Genomic DNA, 22,325 nt, shown 5'->3' on the forward strand with positions numbered 1-22,325 from the left:
CAACTGCATAGTAATGCCCTCGCAACCACCCAGAAGTATACAAACAAGATAGCATTTGTCGATAACCACTCTGAACACCTAAGCAACTGCATAGTAACGCCCTGGCAACCACCAAGAAGTATAGCAACCAGATAGCATTTGTCGAAAAGCACTCTGAACACCTTAGCAACTGCATAGTAACGCCCTGGCAATGGTCCAGAAATATAGCAACCAGATAGCATTTGTAAAAAAACACTCTGAACGCCTTAGCAACTGCATAGTAATGCCCTCGCAACCACCCAGAAGCATACAAACATGATAGCATTTGTCGATAACCACTCTGAACACCTCAGCAACTGCATAGTAATGCCCTGGCAACCACCAAGAAGTGTAGCAACCAGATAGCATTTGTCGATAACCACTCTGAACACCTTAGCTACTGCATAGTAACGCCCTGGCAACGGTCCAGAAATATAGCAACCAGATAGCATTTGTCGATAACCACTCTGAACACCTAAGCAACTGCATAGAAATGCCCTGGCAACCACCAAGAAGTATAACAACCAGATGGCATTTGTCGAAAAGCATTCTGAACACCTTAGCAACTGCATAATAACGCCCTGGCAACCACCCAGAAATATAGCAACCAGATAGCATTTGTTGAAAAGCACTCTGAACACCTTAGCAACTGCATAATAACGCCCTGGCAACCACCAAGAAGTATAGCAACCAGATAGCATTTGTTGAAAAGCACTCTGAACACCTTAGCAACTGCATAGTAACGCCCTGGCAATGGTCCAGAAATATAGCAACCAGATAGCATTTGTCAAAAAACACTCTGAACTGCTTAGCAATTGCATAGTAATGCCCTCGCAACCACCCAGAAGTATACAAACAAGATAGCATTTGTCGATAACCACTCTGAACACCTAAGCAACTGCATAGTAACGCCCTGGCAACCACCAAGAAGTATAGCAACCAGATAGCATTTGTCGAAAAGCACTCTGAACACCTTAGCAACTGCATAGTAACGCCCTGGCAATGGTCCAGAAATATAGCAACCAGATAGCATTTGTAAAAAAACACTCTGAACGCCTTAGCAACTGCATAGTAATGCCCTCGCAACCACCCAGAAGCATACAAACATGATAGCATTTGTCGATAACCACTCTGAACACCTCAGCAACTGCATAGTAATGCCCTGGCAACCACCAAGAAGTGTAGCAACCAGATAGCATTTGTCGATAACCACTCTGAACACCTTAGCTACTGCATAGTAACGCCCTGGCAACGGTCCAGAAATATAGCAACCAGATAGCATTTGTCGATAACCACTCTGAACACCTAAGCAACTGCATAGTAATGCCCTGGCAACCACCAAGAAGTATAACAACCAGATGGCATTTGTCGAAAAGCACTCTGAACACCTTAGCAACTGCATAGTAACGCCCTGGCAACCACCAAGAAGTATAGCAACCAGATAGCATTTGTCGAAAAGCACTCTGAACACCTTAGCAACTGCATAGTAACGCCCTGGCAATGGTCCAGAAATATAGCAACCAGATAGCATTTGTCAAAAAACACTCTGAACTGCTTAGCAACTGCATAGTAATGCCCTCGCAACCACCCAGAAGTATACAAACAAGATAGCATTTGTCGATAACCACTCTGAACACCTAAGCAACTGCATAGTAACGCCCTGGCAACCACCAAGAAGTATAGCAACCAGATAGCATTTGTCGAAAAGCACTCTGAACACCTTAGCAACTGCATAGTAACGCCCTGGCAATGGTCCAGAAATATAGCAACCAGATAGCATTTGTAAAAAAAACACTCTGAACACCTTAGCAACTGCATAGTAATGCCCTCGCAACCACCCAGAAATATACAAACAAGATAGCATTTGTCGATAACCACTCTGAACACCTAAGCAACTGCATAGTAATGCCCTGGCAACCACCAAGAAGTATAGCAACCAGATAGCGTTTGTCGAAAAGCACTCTGAACACCTTAGCAACTGCATAGTAACGCCCTGGCAATGGTCCAGAAATATAGCAACCAGATAGCATTTGTAAAAAAACACTCTGAACACCTTAGCAACTGCATAGTAATGCCCTCGCAACCACCCAGAAGCATACAAACATGATAGCATTTGTCGATAACCACTCTGAACACCTCAGCAACTGCATAGTAATGCCGTGGCAACCACCAAGAAGTGTAGCAACCAGATAGCATTTGTCGATAACCACTCTGAACACCTTAGCTACTGCATAGTAACGCCCTGGCAACGGTCCAGAAATATAGCAACCAGATAGCATTTGTCGATAACCACTCTGAACACCTAAGCAACTGCATAGAAATGCCCTGGCAACCACCAAGAAGTATAACAACCAGATGGCATTTGTCGAAAAGCACTCTGAACACCTTAGCAACTGCATAGTAACGCCCTGGCAACCACCAAGAAGTATAGCAACCAGATAGCATTTGTCGAAAAGCACTCTGAACACCTTAGCAACTGCATAGTAATGCCCTGGCAATGGTCCAGAAATATAGCAACCAGATAGCATTTGTCAAAAAACACTCTGAGCACCTTAGCAACTGCATAGTAATGCCCTCGCAACCACCCAGAAGCATACAAACATGATAGTATTTGTCGATAACCACTCTGAACACCTTAGCAACTGCATAGTAACGCCCTGGCAACCACCAAGAAGTGTAGCAACCAGATAGCATTTGTCAATAACCACTCTGAACACCTTAGCTACTGCATAGTAACGCCCTGGCAACGGTCCAGAAATATATCAACCAGATAGCATATGTCAAAAACCACTCTGAACTGCTTAGCAACTGCAAAGTAATTCCCTCGCAACCACTCAGAAGTATACAAACAAGATAGCATTTGTCGAAAAGCACTCTGAACACCTTAGCAACTGCATAGTAACGCCCTGGCAATGGTCCAGAAATATAGCAACCAGATAGCATTTGTCAAAAAACACTCTGAACACCTTAGCAACTGCATAGTAATGCCCTCGCAACCACCCAGAAGCATACAAACATGATAGTATTTGTCGATAACCACTCTGAACACCTTAGCAACTGCATAGTAACGCCCTGGCAACCACGAAGAAGTGTAGCAACCAGATAGCATTTGTCGATAACCACTCTGAACACCTTAGCTACTGCATAGTAACGCCCTGGCAACGGTCCAGAAATATATCAACCAGATAGCATTTGTCAAAAACCACTCTGAACTGCTTAGCAACTGCAAAGTAATTCCCTCGCAACCACTCAGAAGTATACAAACAAGATAGCATTTGTCGAAAAGCACTCTGAACACCTTAGCAACTGCATAGTAACGCCCTGGCAATGGTCCAGAAATATAGCAACCAGATAGCATTTGTAAAAAAACACTCTGAACACCTTAGCAACTGCATAGTAATGCCCTCGCAACCACCCAGAAGCATACAAACATGATAGCATTTGTCGATAACCACTCTGAACACCTCAGCAACTGCATAGTAATGCCGTGGCAACCACCAAGAAGTGTAGCAACCAGATAGCATTTGTCGATAACCACTCTGAACACCTTAGCTACTGCATAGTAACGCCCTGGCAACGGTCCAGAAATATAGCAACCAGATAGCATTTGTCGATAACCACTCTGAACACCTAAGCAACTGCATAGAAATGCCCTGGCAACCACCAAGAAGTATAACAACCAGATGGCATTTGTCGAAAAGCACTCTGAACACCTTAGCAACTGCATAATAACGCCCTGGCAACCACCCAGAAATATAGCAACCAGATAGCATTTGTTGAAAAGCACTCTGAACACCTTAGCAACTGCATAATAACGCCCTGGCAACCACCAAGAAGTATAGCAACCAGATAGCATTTGTTGAAAAGCACTCTGAACACCTTAGCAACTGCATAGTAACGCCCTGGCAATGGTCCAGAAATATAGCAACCAGATAGCATTTGTAAAAAAACACTCTGAACGCCTTAGCAACTGCATAGTAATGCCCTCGCAACCACCCAGAAGCATACAAACATGATAGCATTTGTCGATAACCACTCTGAACACCTCAGCAACTGCATAGTAACGCCCTGGCAACCACCAAGAAGTGTAGCAACCAGATAGCATTTGTCGATAACCACTCTGAACTCCTTAGCTACTGCATAGTAACGCCCTGGCAACGGTCCAGAAATATAGCAACCAGATAGCATTTGTCGATAACCACTCTGAACACCTAAGCAACTGCATAGTAATGCCCTGGCAACCACCAAGAAGTATAACAACCAGATGGCATTTGTCGAAAAGCACTCTGAACACCTTAGCAACTGCATAGTAACGCCCTGGCAACCACCAAGAAGTATAGCAACCAGATAGCATTTGTCGAAAAGCACTCTGAACACCTTAGCAACTGCATAGTAACGCCCTGGCAATGGTCCAGAAATATAGCAACCAGATAGCATTTGTCAAAAAACACTCTGAACTGCTTAGCAACTGCATAGTAATGCCCTCGCAACCACCCAGAAGTATACAAACAAGATAGCATTTGTCGATAACCACTCTGAACACCTAAGCAACTGCATAGTAACGCCCTGGCAACCACCAAGAAGTATAGCAACCAGATAGCATTTGTCGAAAAGCACTCTGAACACCTTAGCAACTGCATAGTAACGCCCTGGCAATGGTCCAGAAATATAGCAACCAGATAGCATTTGTAAAAAAAACACTCTGAACACCTTAGCAACTGCATAGTAATGCCCTCGCAACCACCCAGAAATATACAAACAAGATAGCATTTGTCGATAACCACTCTGAACACCTAAGCAACTGCATAGTAATGCCCTGGCAACCACCAAGAAGTATAGCAACCAGATAGCATTTGTCGAAAAGCACTCTGAACACCTTAGCAACTGCATAGTAACGCCCTGGCAATGGTCCAGAAATATAGCAACCAGATAGCATTTGTAAAAAAACACTCTGAACACCTTAGCAACTGCATAGTAATGCCCTCGCAACCACCCAGAAGCATACAAACATGATAGCATTTAACCACTCTGAACACCTAAGCAACTGCATAGAAATGCCCTGGCAACCACCAAGAAGTATAACAACCAGATGGCATTTGTCGAAAAGCACTCTGAACACCTTAGCAACTGCATAGTAACGCCCTGGCAACCACCAAGAAGTATAGCAACCAGATAGCATTTGTCGAAAAGCACTCTGAACACCTAAGCAACTGCATAGTAATGCCCTGGCAATGGTCCAGAAATATAGCAACCAGATAGCATTTGTCAAAAAACACTCTGAACACCTTAGCAACTGCATAGTAATGCCCTCGCAACCACCCAGAAGCATACAAACATGATAGTATTTGTCGATAACCACTCTGAACACCTTAGCAACTGCATAGTAACGCCCTGGCAACCACCAAGAAGTGTAGCAACCAGATAGCATTTGTCAATAACCACTCTGAACACCTTAGCTACTGCATAGTAACGCCCTGGCAACGGTCCAGAAATATATCAACCAGATAGCATATGTCAAAAACCACTCTGAACTGCTTAGCAACTGCAAAGTAATTCCCTCGCAACCACTCAGAAGTATACAAACAAGATAGCATTTGTCGAAAAGCACTCTGAACACCTTAGCAACTGCATAGTAACGCCCTGGCAATGGTCCAGAAATATAGCAACCAGATAGCATTTGTCAAAAAACACTCTGAACACCTTAGCAACTGCATAGTAATGCCCTCGCAACCACCCAGAAGCATACAAACATGATAGTATTTGTCGATAACCACTCTGAACACCTTAGCAACTGCATAGTAACGCCCTGGCAACCACGAAGAAGTGTAGCAACCAGATAGCATTTGTCGATAACCACTCTGAACACCTTAGCTACTGCATAGTAACGCCCTGGCAACGGTCCAGAAATATATCAACCAGATAGCATTTGTCAAAAACCACTCTGAACTGCTTAGCAACTGCAAAGTAATTCCCTCGCAACCACTCAGAAGTATACAAACAAGATAGCATTTGTCGAAAAGCACTCTGAACACCTTAGCAACTGCATAGTAACGCCCTGGCAATGGTCCAGAAATATAGCAACCAGATAGCATTTGTCAAAAAACACTCTGAACACCTTAGCAACTGCATAGTAATGCCCTCGCAACCACCCAAAAGCATACAAACATGATAGTATTCGTCGATAACCACTCTGAACACCTTAGCAACTGCATAGTAACGCCCTGGCAACCACCAAGAAGTGTAGCAACCAGATAGCATTTGTCGATAACCACTCTGAACACCTTAGCTACTGCATAGTAACGCCCTGGCAACGGTCCAGAAATATATCAACCAGATAGCATATGTCAAAAACCACTCTGAACTCCTAAGCAACTGCATAGTAATGCCCTCGCAACCACCCAGAAGTATACAAACAAGATAGCATTTGTCGAAAAGCACTCTGAACACCTTAGCAACTGCATAGTAATGCCCTGGCATGCACTCACAAAATCATGGCAACAACATTTTCACAGTCAAGCACCATTCACATTTTCTTCTAAAACTCTAGCTGTTTATAGAGTAATAATGGTCCAACATTATTTTTCATGTTCAAATTGTGAGAAAATAACACAAGTGCAACTGTGTTTCCTTTGAGACCTGACAACAGGAAGCAGGTGGAGATCAGCCACACCTGACTGAAATAACAACTCTCTCTTTACACAGTAACCTGCAATCCGGGTAAAACAGTACAAACATGTCTGAAATAGAATGGCGTTGGCTGTGTAAACAGCATCAGGAGCCGAGCACCAGTTTGTGATAGAGCTGTGTGAACATCTTTTCATCTGCAGCCAACACCCTCCTGATCTAAAAGCATCCCTCCCTCTCCCTCTCTCTCTTTCTTCCATCTTCTCAACTATAGCTCAGACTGTATGTCAATCCCTGCAGCATCACAGAGATCATGTGTACTGTATTTTGAGATGGTTTGAAGAGTGGTTTGGAGCTCTGACAGAGAGCTAAGGACGTTAGAGGTAAGAGGATCGAGCTGTTGGACCAAAACTAACTGCCTGTGCTGCTGCACTGAGCTCATGGGAATCATGGGAAAGTGGGGCATCACTGATACACAGTGGAGTGTTAGAACAGAGGAGGATTGCTTTCTTGCTTTCTTTCTCTCTCACTCACACACACAAACAAACACACAGATACAATATCTCATGCACCTGCATAAATATGCATCTCAAACTTCACACATATACGCTTTCAAACAGAGCACAGCATATGTGAGACTTCTCACTTGCAGCTGTGGAAGTGTGAATGTACATTGTGTAAATGTTCACCATTGATTAGATTTTTATTTTATCCGTCTTTGCCTCTAGCAAGAGCTCATTGCTGCTGTGAATTTATGGGAGGTGTTAATTAAGGAAGCTCTTAAGATATGCCAATAAATCAGTTATAAGACCACTCTAGTTATGGAAGTGAACTCTAGTTAATTTTCTGATGTTATCATTAATTTATTTGTCAGACTACTTGCTAACGTTAAATAATGTCACACTATGCTTAAAGTTCACCCAGAAATGAAAATTCTGTCATCATTTACTGACCTTCATGTTGTTCCAAACCGTGTATGACTTTCTTTCTTCTGTGCATAAAAGTAGATATTTCGACAAATGTCTGTGTTTTTCATCCAGGTCAATGGGCACCAAAACTGTTTGATTACCAACATTTCTCAGAATATCTTCTTTTTGTTCCAGAAAGTCATACAGGTTTGGTTGCCTTTGTATAAAGTGAATTCTTGAAATTTGTTTTGTGCCATTTCTCTGTCTAGTCAATTTAGACAAAAGAGAATAATAATTTTCTTTGATGTATAGTGACATTTTGAAATCTGTAAAAAGGGATTCTGGAGGGAAAATACCTCTAATGGCGATCTGTGTCATTTTCCGTTTTTTTTTTTTGCCATTTCCACAAGGGTGTTGCACAAATGATTTGATGCGTGAATCCATAACTTGTCTTGTAAATGAGTAATATTAAGTAACTACCCCCCGGTTTCACAGACAAGGCTTAAGCTAGTCCTAGACGCATGTTTGAGCTGTTTTAACTGAAAGCAACTTGTACTGACAGATCTTAAAATATGTCACTGCTATTGTTTTGTCTCAAGATGCACACCAGTAATGATTTTTTTTAAGGAACATTTATAAAAGATGCTTAAATATCCTAATTGAACTAAGGCCTAATCCTGGCTTAAATTTAAGCCCTGTCTGTGAAACCAGGCCTACATGTACTTATATTATACAATTTGAACATTATAAGAGAAATCAAATTAAAAAACTACTTTATGCTTATTCACATTCCAAAAACATGAATTCCAGCCTTTTCCACGGTCAAAAGGCTGTCTAGCACCAACTCTTCCTTCTTCCTTATTCTTCTTCAAAATTGTTACACATATGTAACACGTATAAAAGTCACGTGATACAATACAAATGACACAAAATATACATTTATCAAAAATCATAATCACTCTTAAAGGGTTAGTTCTCCCAAAAATGAAAATTCTGTCATTAATGACTCACTCTCATGTCGTTCTACACCCGTAAGACCTTCGTTCATCTTCAAAACACAAATTAAGATATTTTTGATGAAATCTGATGGCTCAGTGAGGCCTCTATTGACAGCAAGATAATTAACACTTTCAATGCCCAGAAAGCTACTAAAGACATATTTAAAACAGTTCATGTGACTACAGTGGTTCAACCTCAATGTTATAAAGCAACGGGAATACTTTTTGTGCACCAAAAAAACAAAATAACGACTTTATTCAACAATATCTAGTGATGGGCGATTTCAAAACACTATCAAACTGCCAAAATCACGCCTCCCCAGCGGTGAACCATTGAAATTTTTAAACACTTATGATGTAACAAAGCCTTGTGTACGGAAATCACGTGACTTTCATGCTCCGAACCACTAACTTTAAACAAAAGATTGGTAAAGCTTTGAAGCTTCATGAAGCAGTATTTTAAAAACGTCCATCACTAAATATTGATGAATAAAGTCTTTTTTTTTTTTTTGGGGCACACAAAAGGTATTCTCGTCGCTTCATAACATTAAGGTTGAACCACTGTAGTCACATGAACTGTTTTAAATATGTCTTTAGTAGCTTTCTGGGCATCTGAAAGTGTTAATTATCTTGCTGGCAATGCAGGACTCACTCATTTTTAATCAAAAAATATCTTAATTTGTTTTCTGAAGATGAATGAAGGTCTTACAGGTGTGGAACGACATGAGGGTGAGTAACTGATGACAATTGAAATTTTTGGTTTTAAATTTTAAATTTTCAGAATTTAAATTTTAACTAACCTTTTAATATAAAGAAAAATATTACAGAATTCTTAATGTTGTTTATGGCTTTAACACTACCAACAATTGGCTCATGGTGCATGATTTGTAAACTAATATGCATCACAATCTGCATCACATAACCTGCTTCATATGCAAGTCATTTCTAACATAAACTTGCTCTGTAGCTCATCTGGTACAGCTTTGCATTGTGAAACACGAGTCACGATAAAAAAGTTTAAAAACATATAGAAGCAAGCTAACATGGCATGTTTGCTTCAGCAAATGCAGTTTGGTTTAGGGATTGCTGTGGATGGTACGTTAATTTCAAACGTGACAGAACATTAACCTTTTAGGACATTTAATTTGCCAACTGCCGGCATACGCACAACAACTAACGTAATAAAACTTGAATATTCACATTCATCTGTTTCAGATAAAACTGTAATCACTTTTAGCGATACTCACTCAACATTTCACTTAAAGGTGTCGCAAAACGTAAACGTCGCAAATCTTTTGCAGAAAAATCACCACATGTTCGTTTTTCCAGTGAGCCTGGATGGCCCACTGTGCTTTAGATTTTTTACATTTGTGTAGTGGCATTTCTGTTTGTAGTAAATGAATAATGTAACTTTTCTTCGTCATGATGTTTTAAAGTGTTTGTTGATGTAATAGACATCTTAACATCTGTATAAGGGATTTTCAAATTAAAATACTGGGCTTATGATTTAATAAGGACATTTACAGAAAACAAGAGCGTTTCCCTTTTTTGATCAAAAGAAAACACTTCACCTTATCCCCCTTTTTGGGGTATAGGCCGTCAACCAGGGCTCACCAGGCATCTCTGTCTTGGGCTTTCCTCGCGACCTTGTTCCAGGTGTAACCCATCTTTTTTTTTTTTTTTTTTTTTCTAAAGAGCACTGGCTGATGTTTTTTCCAGGCCATTGCATCATCAACCCCCTAATTATTCTTTGATGTATCTATATCTTATTTATCTATTTGCTTTATTTATCATGGCACCTAAATGAGGAGAAGGTTAATTATCTGTAATTGTGTGTATTATCCAGCACAGCTGAGGTTAGGCTTAAGATATTTGTGTGTGTTGCAAGGGAGCACACTCACTCTCCGCTCGATGTCACGGCTGTGGGACGGCTCAGCTGAATAGTTTCCTAGCAACAACCCAGAGAACGAGGCAGAGAGAGGGAGGGAATGTGACAGGCAGGAGTAGGGGAGGTGATTTGCTGGGAGGAGTGGCCAAAAGCCCAACAACTGTTGCCAGATCAGTAGCGTCTCTGTCCGTATGTGTTCGTGTGTGGCCGCATGATCGTTTGGTGCAGGTCGGAGCGAGTGTGTGTGTATGTGTGAGGAGGACTGAGCCAGCTTGGAGCATCGGTGGCTAAGTGGAGAAGACCCGAAGCCACACGTCCACAGGAGCACTAAAATCTGACAGGACTGGACACTGATATTTCACCTGTTGGACTGTGGTGAGGGTGGGGATCCTGGAGGGAGACGGGGACACTGAGTCTTGGACGTCCTCAGCCAACGAGGGCTCAACCGGCACGGGCAGAGAGGATGGAGGAGATGGATCTTCATTATTGAGTGGAGGGGTAAGAGGATGAGATGAGAAAACTAGCATGTGTGAACATTTGCTGCAGCCAAGTCCATTGTTCCTGCTCTTTCTCTCGTGATCTTCTCTCATCCTCGTTCCTGCACTGTACAAAGTGGGAACCTGCAGTTGTTACCTTGGAGAGCTATTTATATGTGATTTACCCCACAAAAATGAGTTTTGTTGGTTGATTCAGTGATGTTAAAAAATATTTTTGACTTATAGATCATTTTTTCAGTGTAGCATCGGTGTAGATACTGCAATAATCTCTCATGTTGCATTAACATCTTCTCCCAACATTGATGCTGAAGAGATCTCTTGGGAGCTTTCTTTGGCTCCCAACAGCACTTTATAGTCTTAAAGCTCATTGAAATATAAGTGCATATTTTCATTTTTTGCATTTTAGTACATGATGTGAAGGCTCTGAGTGTGGTGGAATTTACAATCCGCCTGTGTCTTTCCAAAACGCTACACCTGCCCTTGAATGACAAGTTGAATGAATGACTAGAGAGCCAGGCTGGATTGTGTGGTAATCTGTTGGAGGGGAAAGGGGTCACCCTATTGAAATGCTAATCAGACAGTGTGAGGGACTATGTGTGTGTTTAGACTGCTTGTGTGTGTTTGGATTGTGTGTCGATGCGCTTTTCGCAGCGTGTGTGTGTGTTTGTGTCTGCCTTCGTCTACTGAACAACCGTTGGTGACCCCATTGTTTCTGTTTTCTTCTGACTGTTGCATTTCTTAAATGCCTGACTGGTGAAAATATCTGTTCTTCGAGAAAGAACAACCTCCATTTTGCACCTCAAATGAGACTAATGGTGTAGAAAAACTAGCAGACTGATTGATTGTTGTCGTAAGTGCACGTGCTCATAAACCTAAACAGTTAATTCTGTGTCTCTTGGGAGCAGGGCTAATGGTGTGCACTGGGAGTTGTTGTGGGTTTGGGGGTTGTCGAGGGGGAGGAACTGTGGAGTTTTGAATACGGCTGATAGTTTGAAGGGAGTATGTGAACATGAAAGGGGAGATTGAGGGTGCTGGGGTGGTTTGGGAAGACTTTCAAACGGTTAATGACCACCTGCTGGTAGCACTGCATGCACGTTGCGTTTGCATGAATGTGTGTGTTTCTTAATGTTGAAGTAATGTTTTTTCCACTGGCAAAGGACAACTTAGAAAGGTCAAGGAACAATAGGGTGTACGTCCATTGAAATTCCTTTGCTTGCCTTTGCTCCTCTCGTGGTTTGTTTTGCAAAGGGGGCTCCGTCCAAGTGTTATTGGCTTCTTAAACTTTTACAACCGAGTGCTTGGCCGCTATACCTTGAAAATTGTTCACAGTACAGCTAATGTTCAGTAAATTCAAAGCCCTGTTCCCTCTCTGTGGATGACATTTGTCTTAAAATATGTATAATTTTATCATTTTAATGTGTTAGCATATTAGATTTCAGTACACGCCCTGTCCAGAATTGTAATTTTATATATATATATATATATATATATATATATAGGTCCAATTCTCAATATTAACTATTGCTTATTAGCATGCATATTACTAGGATATTGATATTAAAGGTGCAATATGTAAGAATTTTGCAGTAAAATATCCAAGAACCACTAGGCCAGTGTTATATATTTTGTTCACTTGGGTACTTACAATATCCCAAATGTTTCCAACTATTTGTAAATCGTGAGAAAATTCTCCGGGATGCGTGAGGAGTCGCCTGTCAATTGCGAGTTACCCTCGGTTTCTGGTTTTATTTTGTAGAAACCATGGAAACACCAAAGACGCTTTAATATTTACATGTTTTAATAGACAAGGGAACAACTGTTTTGATATATTTATAGACAGAAAACTAATTATTGTTATATAGCTCAACACGTTTAGTCTTATTGTTTAAATCTAATTTTCTTGATTTTTTGTGAGTACCATGCTTTATCATGCAAAAACACTATTTTGTCAAGTAGCTAACATAGCATAATCAGATGCAGCTTTATTTTTATTAACAGTAATACAGAATCATACGATACGTTTTAAAATGAACTGCATGCCATTTATCAACACAAGACATCCAGCATTTAATATGATCTTCTAAAATCGATCGATCTTACTGCAGTGTGCAACAGTGTCTCACAGCAGCCGCTGAACGAACGCACAGAGTAACCTTATAACATCATTTCAAATGTATCTAATATGATAAACAGAGCTGCGTTACCTCATTCTCATGACCGGAAAAGCAGAAGCGGTGCCGGCGACTGTGACATAATAAAAGATGATTTTATCATCCTTTTTTTTTGTGTTGCTCAATCGCTCCAGCGGCCTCGTTCAGCTACAGTAACGTTAAGAATCGCATCCATGAACATGATTTCTTCCTGAGTCCTATCTTTATTATTTCCACCGGCTGTGAGATGAAGATCACATGTCCCAAGATTCCGCGATCAAACTTGACATCATCAAGCTATGCCTTTGTTTTGGATGGGCCTCTAGGGGACAGAAAATATTACATATTGCAACTTTAATGCCTTATTCTGCATGACCATATTCTACATCCCTTAATCATACCCAATACCTAAACTTATCAACTACCTTACTGACTATTAATGGGCAACAATTAAGAGTTTATTAGAAGTCTCTTTTTCTCTCCAAAGCTGTTTTTACTATACAGTAAAAACGTTAATATTGTGATGTATTTTTACAATTTAAAGTGACTTATTCAGTCATTTATACTGTCTTCAGAGTCACATGATTCTAATCTGCTAATTTGGTATTCAGGAAACATTATCAATCTTAAAAATAGCTATAAATATTTATTATTAGCTGAATAACAATATTCATTTCTCTTTAAAAAATTGTGTTGACCCCAAACTTTTGAATGCATATATATGTATATATATGTATATACACACACTCTAATAAAAATGCTGGGTTGTTTCAACCCATGTTTGGGTCAAATATAGACAAAAATTTTAATTTTATTTAACATTAGTTGGGTTTGTCCATATTTGAACCAAACATGGGTTGAAGCAACCCAGCATTTTTTTTTGGTTCAGAAATTTTAGGATTTTTTTCTAACTTTTGCCTGCTTTAATGTCATCCACCCATATACAGTATAAGCTGAACCTGTATAGTACTGTATATAAGTCAGTCCAGTTCTCTTGTCTACTCCATTTAAGATTACAGTCATTTAGCAGCAGGTCTGACAGCTTTAGATATCGATCCATTATGAAATGCTGTATCAGGCCTGGTTATTGCGTGGGCAGCAGAGAATCTGTGTGTGACCAAGGGCACTATCTGCACTACCATGGACATCATAATGCAAAGCCCAGCAAAAGTTATAATTCAGTGTTATAGTTTGGCCAGAAGGTTAATTGCACATTGGACGCTCTAAAACTCAATAATATGGTGCATCCAGATTATTGCTCTGAGATCTCTGCCAAGGGAAAGAGGTGTATGAACATTTTGTGACCGACCTTTTAAAGTAACTGGTACACTTTTTCACTTTATGCGTACCATATTTCCACTTGTCTTGACATGTCTTGCTTTCAGAGGGACGCCTACACAAGCTGTGTTATAATAAGGTAATTTGCTTTGCCAAGTGCCCCTGCAGTATTGATTGTGTAACTGCAGCTCTGGTTTGGCCTTTCTGTGTGTGTGCTGGGTTACCATTTTCAAGGTCAATAAAGAGTTCAAAAGTGTTTCGCTTTGATGCCATCCAGAGAAGGGCAGCCGGCGGTTTTAGAGCCCGAGAGCTGGATTATGACTCATGGCTCCCTGTAAATCCACACTGTCTTTTGTCTGCTGACTGTGTAGGCAGCGAGACGGCCAACTATCCAGCTGCATTTCCACTGAGATCTCAAACAAAACCAGCCAAGCGCAAATATGGAAAATGAGCAGCCAGCTTGAATGTTCCCTGCAAGCATGTTTCTGTTGTCACTTCAGTAACGTAGCTGATGGTTATACTTCAGTGTGCGTAAGTGTTCGATCCAACTTCTTATCTAGCGACAGGTTCATTGGGGTCATTAGCTAAAAATAGCATTTAGCCATTTAATGTCAGGTAAATAAGAACAAAACAGTATAGAGTTTAAACTGTATGATAATTTGTACATGCTTATTGTTTTGAGGTAGTTGGTGTTTTATATAGATTTGGGTTGTCAGTTGGTCCAAAATGTTTGTTTGGTTTGTTCCCAGTACTGTATTTGGTAGATACCGCTATTGTCATCAGAAGTTGGAGAGGTTTTTCTCTCATGTTTACGTGCACACTTGACATTTCTGGTGAGTTGCACTTGAAAAGACTGTGAATATGATGATGCACTTTGGAGACTAGCCAGTGTTGTGTTTGATTGTGTGGGTTGCTGTCATCATAAGATGGCAGATCTGTAAAGAAGTGCTGTTCTTCTCTAGATTAACAGACATTAAACTGCATCTAAACATTAGAGAAAAATATTTGCTCTGTATTCACAAATAATCTAATTCAAAATAATCTAATAATGTATGTATGTGATCGAGAGACTGGTGGATTCTTCCATCACTCTGTGTTCCATATCTCCTTCACAGACAAAAACTTCTCTATTATTTATAGATCAGAGATCTTTGGGACATGTTGTACATTTGAATATTTTCAGGCTTGCTCTGAGACAAAGAAATAGCGGTGCATCGAACACATTTAATCTACTGCCGTTCAAAATTTCAGGGTTGGTGAGATTTTTTATGTTTTTTTTTTTTTTATGTTATTCTCACCAAACCTGTATTTATTTGATCAAAAATACATTTGCAGTTATATTATAAAATCTTATTACAATCCAAAAGAACTGTTTTCTATTGTAATATATTTTAAAGGTGCCCTAGAGTTAAAAATTTAATTTATCTTGGCATAGTTGAATAACAAGAGTTCAGTACATGGAAAAGACATACAGTGAGTCTCAAACTCCATTGTTTCCTCCTTCTTGTGTAAATCTCATTTGTTTAAAAGACCTCCGAAGAACAGGCGAATCTCAACATAACACCAACTGTTACTCAACAGTCGGGATCATTAATATGTACGCCCCAATATTTGCATATATGCCAGCCCATGATCGAGGCATTAGACAAGGGCAGTTAGTATTACACAAGGGCAGGCAGTATTAACGTCTGGATCTGCACAGCTGAATCATCAGAGTAGGTAAGCAAGCAAGAACAATAGTGAAAAATGGCAGATGGAGCGATAATAACTGACATGATCCATGATATCATGATATTTTTAGTGATATTTGTAAATTGTCTTTCTAAATGTTTCGTTAGCATGTTGCTAATGTACTGTTAAATGTGGTTAAAGTTACTGTCGTTACTGTTACTGTAGACTGTCGTTATTTTCATTTTTAAACACTTGCAGTCTGTATAATTCATAAACACAACTTCATTCTTTATAAATCTCTCCAACAGTGTGTAATGTTAGCTTTAGCCAGGGAGCACTAGCAAACTCATTCAGAATCAAATGTAAACATCCAAATAAATACAATACTCACATAATCCGACGCATGCATGCAGTATGCATGACGAACATCTTGTGAAGATCCATTTTGAGGGTTATATTAGCTCTGTGAACTGTTTTTATGCTGTTCAAGGCAAGCGCGAGCTCCTGGGTGGGGGGGCGGGAGATTTAAAGGGGCCGCAACCTATATATTGGTGCATAGTTAATGATGCCCCAAAATAGGCAGTTAAAAAAATGAATTAAAAAAAATCTATGTGGTATTTTGAGCTGAAACTTCACAGACACATTCAGGGGACACCTAAGACTTATATTACAAAAAGAAGTTCTAGGGCACCTTTAAAATGTGATGTCAAAGCTGAATTTTCAGCATCATTACTCCAGACTTCAGTGTCACATGATCCTTCAGAAATCATTGTAATATGATGATTTGCTGCTCAAGAAACATTTTATTCTTTTTTATTCTGATTTTATTCACTCTCTTTCTTGATGACAGAACTTTCATTTTTGGGCGAACTGTCCCTTTAAGCCAAGTAATAAAAGGATATTGCTGTTGGTCAGTAAATGACACATAAAAGAGTGTTTGATTACACAACAACTATTGACCGAATCGCACTTACACTCCACAAGAATACAGCAGCTTTCACTCAGCATGGACATCATTATGCGTTTGAATCAATACCTGGCTGGATATTCCAGAGTGGAGTCACTGGCTTTTTAATGATGATCGTCCTCTTCAACTCAACGAACTGTAGCAATATGGACACAATGGTTGGGTATATTTTAGCACTTAGTGTCGCAGATTTTGGATGCATCTTAGATGTAACTGTATATAAGCTTCAAGTCTGTACTCCGCAAAAATGCATAAAACACGGGGTAGGGTGGATACTGCAGCATGACAGCATTAGTCCATCATGTCCACCTTAAAAAGCAGCAGAGCAAAATCTGCAAACTGGTCCTGCTTTGATTTTCAACAGTGAGTTGAAACATTAAAATACAACTGTGATACCCTTAATTTTATTCTCAGATGTGATTTTGTGCAGTTAAACTCTATTAGGGTGTGTCTTTAAAGTGCAGGACCGCATTTAAGTGAAGCTTCCCATCACTGAAATTTATTTCAAATAGTCTGCAAGCCACACCTGTTGTAAGTTAATCGGTCACATAAAATCAAATCCGTATACACAGAGTAATGATGGGTGAAAAGATATCTGTTGCAATTGCATATATCCGCTTTCATCTGTAACTATGCATGATATATGAAATGTGTGTATAGGCTCTATTTGTTTATGAAATGATCTGAAGTATGTGTGTGTATTAATGCATGCCTAACATTAAAAGCAGTCTGTCAGTAGCAGAGAGTAAATAATGAATGCTAAGTCTAGGCATTCCAGACGGTGCTGTCTAAGGGGGGCTGGCAGATTCAGGTCGGGTTGGTCCAAAAGGGGTCTTCGTTTTTAGCTCATTTATCTGGGCTCTCACTGCAGGAGACCCCTGCATCTCCTCTCGCATAACTGCAGTCAGAGTGTATCTGATAGGACTGCATTCATCACAGTCGCTGCTCAGCAGGGAGAACCTCTATTATGCTGTCAAAGCTTCACATTAAGACTATGCAGATATCAGTCATCAGTAATCTGCTCCTCTGCTCTTATCTCCAAAGATACAGCCATGTGGGAAGAATTAAAGTTTTGCTCACATGTGACTAGGCCTGTGATGTTTAATCCTGTGGCCGGACGTTACATTTCCTTGTCCTTGTCCTAGGCATAATCGCAGATCAGCTTATTTTTTTCTCGAGGACATTTTCAAAACTGTACAAGACTAGACTAAAGCAGAGGTTACTGGATATCTATGCTAGTTATCTTGCAGGTTGGGACGACATGTCTTTGCTCACAGTAGTGGTTCTATGTTGCAGATTTTCTTAATCAGTATTTTTGTTCCATTTTCCCTTAAAGGGTTAGTTCACCAAAAAATGAAAATTCTGTCATTAATTACTCACCCTCATGTCGTTCCACACCCAGAAGACCTTTGTTCATCTTCAGAACACAAATTAAGATATTTTTGATGAAATCCAAGAGGTTGGTTTTTTTTATCCCCCATAGAAAGCAACGTAATTACCACATTGAAGGTAGTAAAGACGTCATTCAAATAGTCAACATGAGTACAGTGGTTCAACCTTAATGTTAAGAAGTGAACAAAACAAAACAAAAAATAACGACTTTATTCAATGATTTCCTCTCTACCCTGTCATTCTCCTAGTCTGTTTACGTCCAGGTTCTACATCCGAACGGCGACTCATAATTGTCCGGCTCCTGCATCAGCATCACACAGATGCGTCGTGCTGCTCACATGAACAGCGTCAGCCGATAATGAGTCGGCATTCTGACATAGAACCTGAAAGTGTTACACTGTAGGGCTGGGCGATATATCGCATGCGATTGTCACGCGCATTTCGTCAGTAAAGCCGGTTCCCTGATTACCGCTAAATCGCTGTAGTTCACTGACAAGCTACGCAATATCGCGTTCATATAGCAGATGAATCGCCTTCGATAATGAACGCGATATTTCGTAGCTCGTCAGTGATCTACGGCTCTGTCTAGTAAATGCCGATTCATTTGAAAGCAGGTGATGGTGATTTAGCGGTAATCGGGGAACCGGCTTTACTGAAAAAATTGCGCGTGACAATCGCATGCGATATATCGCCTAGCCCTATTACACTGTCTATACAATGTAAACAGACAGGGTAATGAAGAAATTGTTGTATAAAGTTGTCATTTTTGTTTTGTTTTTGCACATAAAAACTATTCTCTTCGCTTCATAACATTAAGGTTGAACCACTGCAGTCACGTTGACTATTTTAACAATGTCTTTACTACTTTTCTGGACCTTGAATGTGGTTATTTCATTGCTTTCTTTTGGAGATAAAAAAACATATTGGATTTCATCAAAAATATCTTAATTTGTGTTCTGAAGATGAACGAAGGTCTTACGGGTTTGTAACGACATGAAGGTGAGTAATTAATGACAGAAATGTCATTTTTGGGTGAACTAACCTTTCAAAAATATCTACACATCCTTAAAACAAGACAAATTTACATGAGAACTAAATTATTAGACAATTATAAGACTTTTTTAGACTTTTATTTACAATATATGATATTTATTTTAATTTCTTTTATAAATTTATTTTTCTTGCCCCATTGGCCCTAAAATAAGTCTTGGTATCTTATGAAATAAATATATATTTTTTTAAGAATACATTTATTTATGTATTGCTGTGCATAGGTCTGATTTGTTAGATCTGCAATGTGTCATGAGTGGAGAGGTGAGCGAGTACCGCGTGTGACCTACAAAGTTAGCGGGCTTGCTGAGGTGTGAATGTGAGAGGGGTCACTTGAGATACACATTACTGCATGTACCCATACAAGAAGTTTTTTATGTATTGTTATTACATTATTGTTATGTTATTATTATTGAGGATAGGAAAAGAAAATAAAGAAAAGGCAAAAATGGGATAAAGGTTTAGTATAGAGGGTGAGGGAGGGTCATGGGAGAGGAGAGCAGCTGACTACAACATTCCTGTGTTAATCAAGCAGTAGTAATCAAGTGGAGTAGCTATTTCTGCAATACTGGAGGCTGCAGTTTCAGGACCGTAGTCCCAGGACTACATTTCTAGCACCCTCTTTTTTGTATATACTAGCAGTCTATATCATTTTAGAGCACTTACTATTCAATTCTGTATTATTAATCCTCAGGAAGTTGTTTAATTATTTAAATGTAATTGATATATTGTCCTAACCAACCCCTAAACACACTGTTGGAAATATTTTTTTTTAATATATGAGGCCCTATATTCTGGTATCAAATTCAGTTTTGCTGCTAAGCAAGACCTTATTTTTTCAGCAAGATATCTTTTATGTATGCTATGTACAAGACTTCCTTTTCATTAACCACAGCTTAGCATGACTTAAAGTGCAGTAAATGGTAAAACTCTTACAAACTAGTATGTTTATTAGTATGTTAATAAATGAAACAAATACCAGTTTACAACATCAGCCACCATAATGAACATCTGCTGCTGGCAGAAAGCTACGCTTACCTAAACTGGTAACCGAAGAAAGCACCCAACAGGAGTATTCACAATGCTTCAAAATAACTCTTGCATTAGAAATAAGGTGGAAAGAAAATAAAAAATTAATCATTCATCATGGGTCTAGTCTTTGCATCGGTTTGTTTTATTTTAGGTTGAATTCAGGTTTCCTCTTCTGGAGTAGAATTGGCCAGGTGGCACAGTCGCAAAAAAACAAGGGTCCTAAAAATGCTGTCCTAGAACTGCGGTCTTGAAACTCCCACATTGCATGAAATGAATATAGTATTATTGATCAAGTGTGCCGCACAGGTGCAAAGTGAAGCCAAAGTATTTTGATTGTCCCTGGTGGCTGGCTGCAGTATTGGTCATAAACCCAGCCCTCTCCATGTAATCGAATGGGACACGAGCCAAACTAAAAAATCCAACTACACTTTAAACTATTTTTTTCCAAAGATGGTTTCTGTCATTTTAGGTAGTTCTTATCACACAGAGTGTTCCAAGTGTTCATTTTTCCAATACGTTTGGTCTTAGTTAGTTATTTGATGCTATAAAAACGGAGTGTAACGTCGATCTGCGGGGACAAGAGTGTGGGTGGGAACTTGATATAGTGGCTCCACTTCAGGATCACTAATGCACAGACTTGGGCTCCAAATGACGTAATCGGCAATGACTGTTTCTGGCTTATTTTGGCTTCATTTTTTCTACAGTGGAAAGAGGTGGAGACACGATGTCCATCTTTTTTACAGTAGTCATATTGAGAGTGTAACAATGAGCCTTAGATGTATGTAAACCTGCTCTTAAGCCAGTTATTTGTGTCCGTACTAATTGTACATTAGTATACGCACAAATAAACAATCTTATAGTAAAGTTGCTTTGGATAGTATTTGGACACTTAAACCATGGTGATGTATGTCTTGTTTTTACATTAGGACAAAATATTAAACCAAATGGCATTTATTTTAAAGAAATATAGCAGAAACACATTTCAAGCTAAACATTTTACAAGAAGAAAGAATGAATCAATAAAACAATAGATATACTGTTCAATAAAGGGATGAGAAGTATTTATAGTTAATTTGATAAAAGACACCCTGACTTTATACATCCATTAAAATGATCTTGGAAACAAATATTTAAAAGTCATTTTTAAAAAAAGATTGATATTTTATCTGTGCAAAGAAATTCTTTCATTCTAAAGTGTGACCTTGTAAGTGTCCCAATACATTTAGATCCACTGTATGACATAACCTAGCAATTTAGGGCTATTTATTTCTGGAATCAGTGATTGTTCATCTTTAAGATTGTGGAAAGTTTGATTCTGTTATAGAATTATGGTATGAATAAATGTCTTATAGACAGAGTATGATCATCTGTGAGGGATGTGAAGTCATTTTAAAGCACACACTGGTGTGTATTGTAGTTCCCCTGAATGCAGTAAAGGCTTAATGACCAGCGATAATTCTGTTTTAATGATACAGCATATCCCAAGACATGTAGATGCAAATATAAATATATTAATATATAAATATAAATATATAGACAATTTTAGATACTGTATATGTATGCAAACATATATAAAGACTCCGCATTGATGTAAAAATCTCTCATATTGTGATAATTATTCTGCTCTTTCTGTGCACATAACAATGAGCCACTGGGCAACATCAGCTGATTCACATTGTCCTCCTGCCATTGAAATGTGACATGAATTTTAATAAGTATGTTAATATTTTGAGTTGCACTTGTTGTAGGAGAGAATGGATGTTAAAAAATTTAACCTTGATAGAGTGAGCAGTGAGAAATGCTATATTAAACGGAGAATATATCTTATTTCTTTACGAGAGCGTGATTTCTG

General features: G+C 39.3%; 1 protein-coding gene across 3 annotated transcripts in view; it reads left to right on the plus strand.

The window, feature by feature from the left end:
- Positions 1-22,325, plus strand: part of rab11fip4a (RAB11 family interacting protein 4 (class II) a) — a 63,089-nt gene that overhangs the window by 25,776 nt on the left and 14,988 nt on the right. The gene's annotated exons all lie outside the window — the stretch shown is intronic.

This window comes from Chanodichthys erythropterus, chromosome 3 (genome assembly GCF_024489055.1).
Source record: "Chanodichthys erythropterus isolate Z2021 chromosome 3, ASM2448905v1, whole genome shotgun sequence".
Classification (NCBI taxonomy): Eukaryota; Metazoa; Chordata; class Actinopteri; order Cypriniformes; family Xenocyprididae; genus Chanodichthys; species Chanodichthys erythropterus.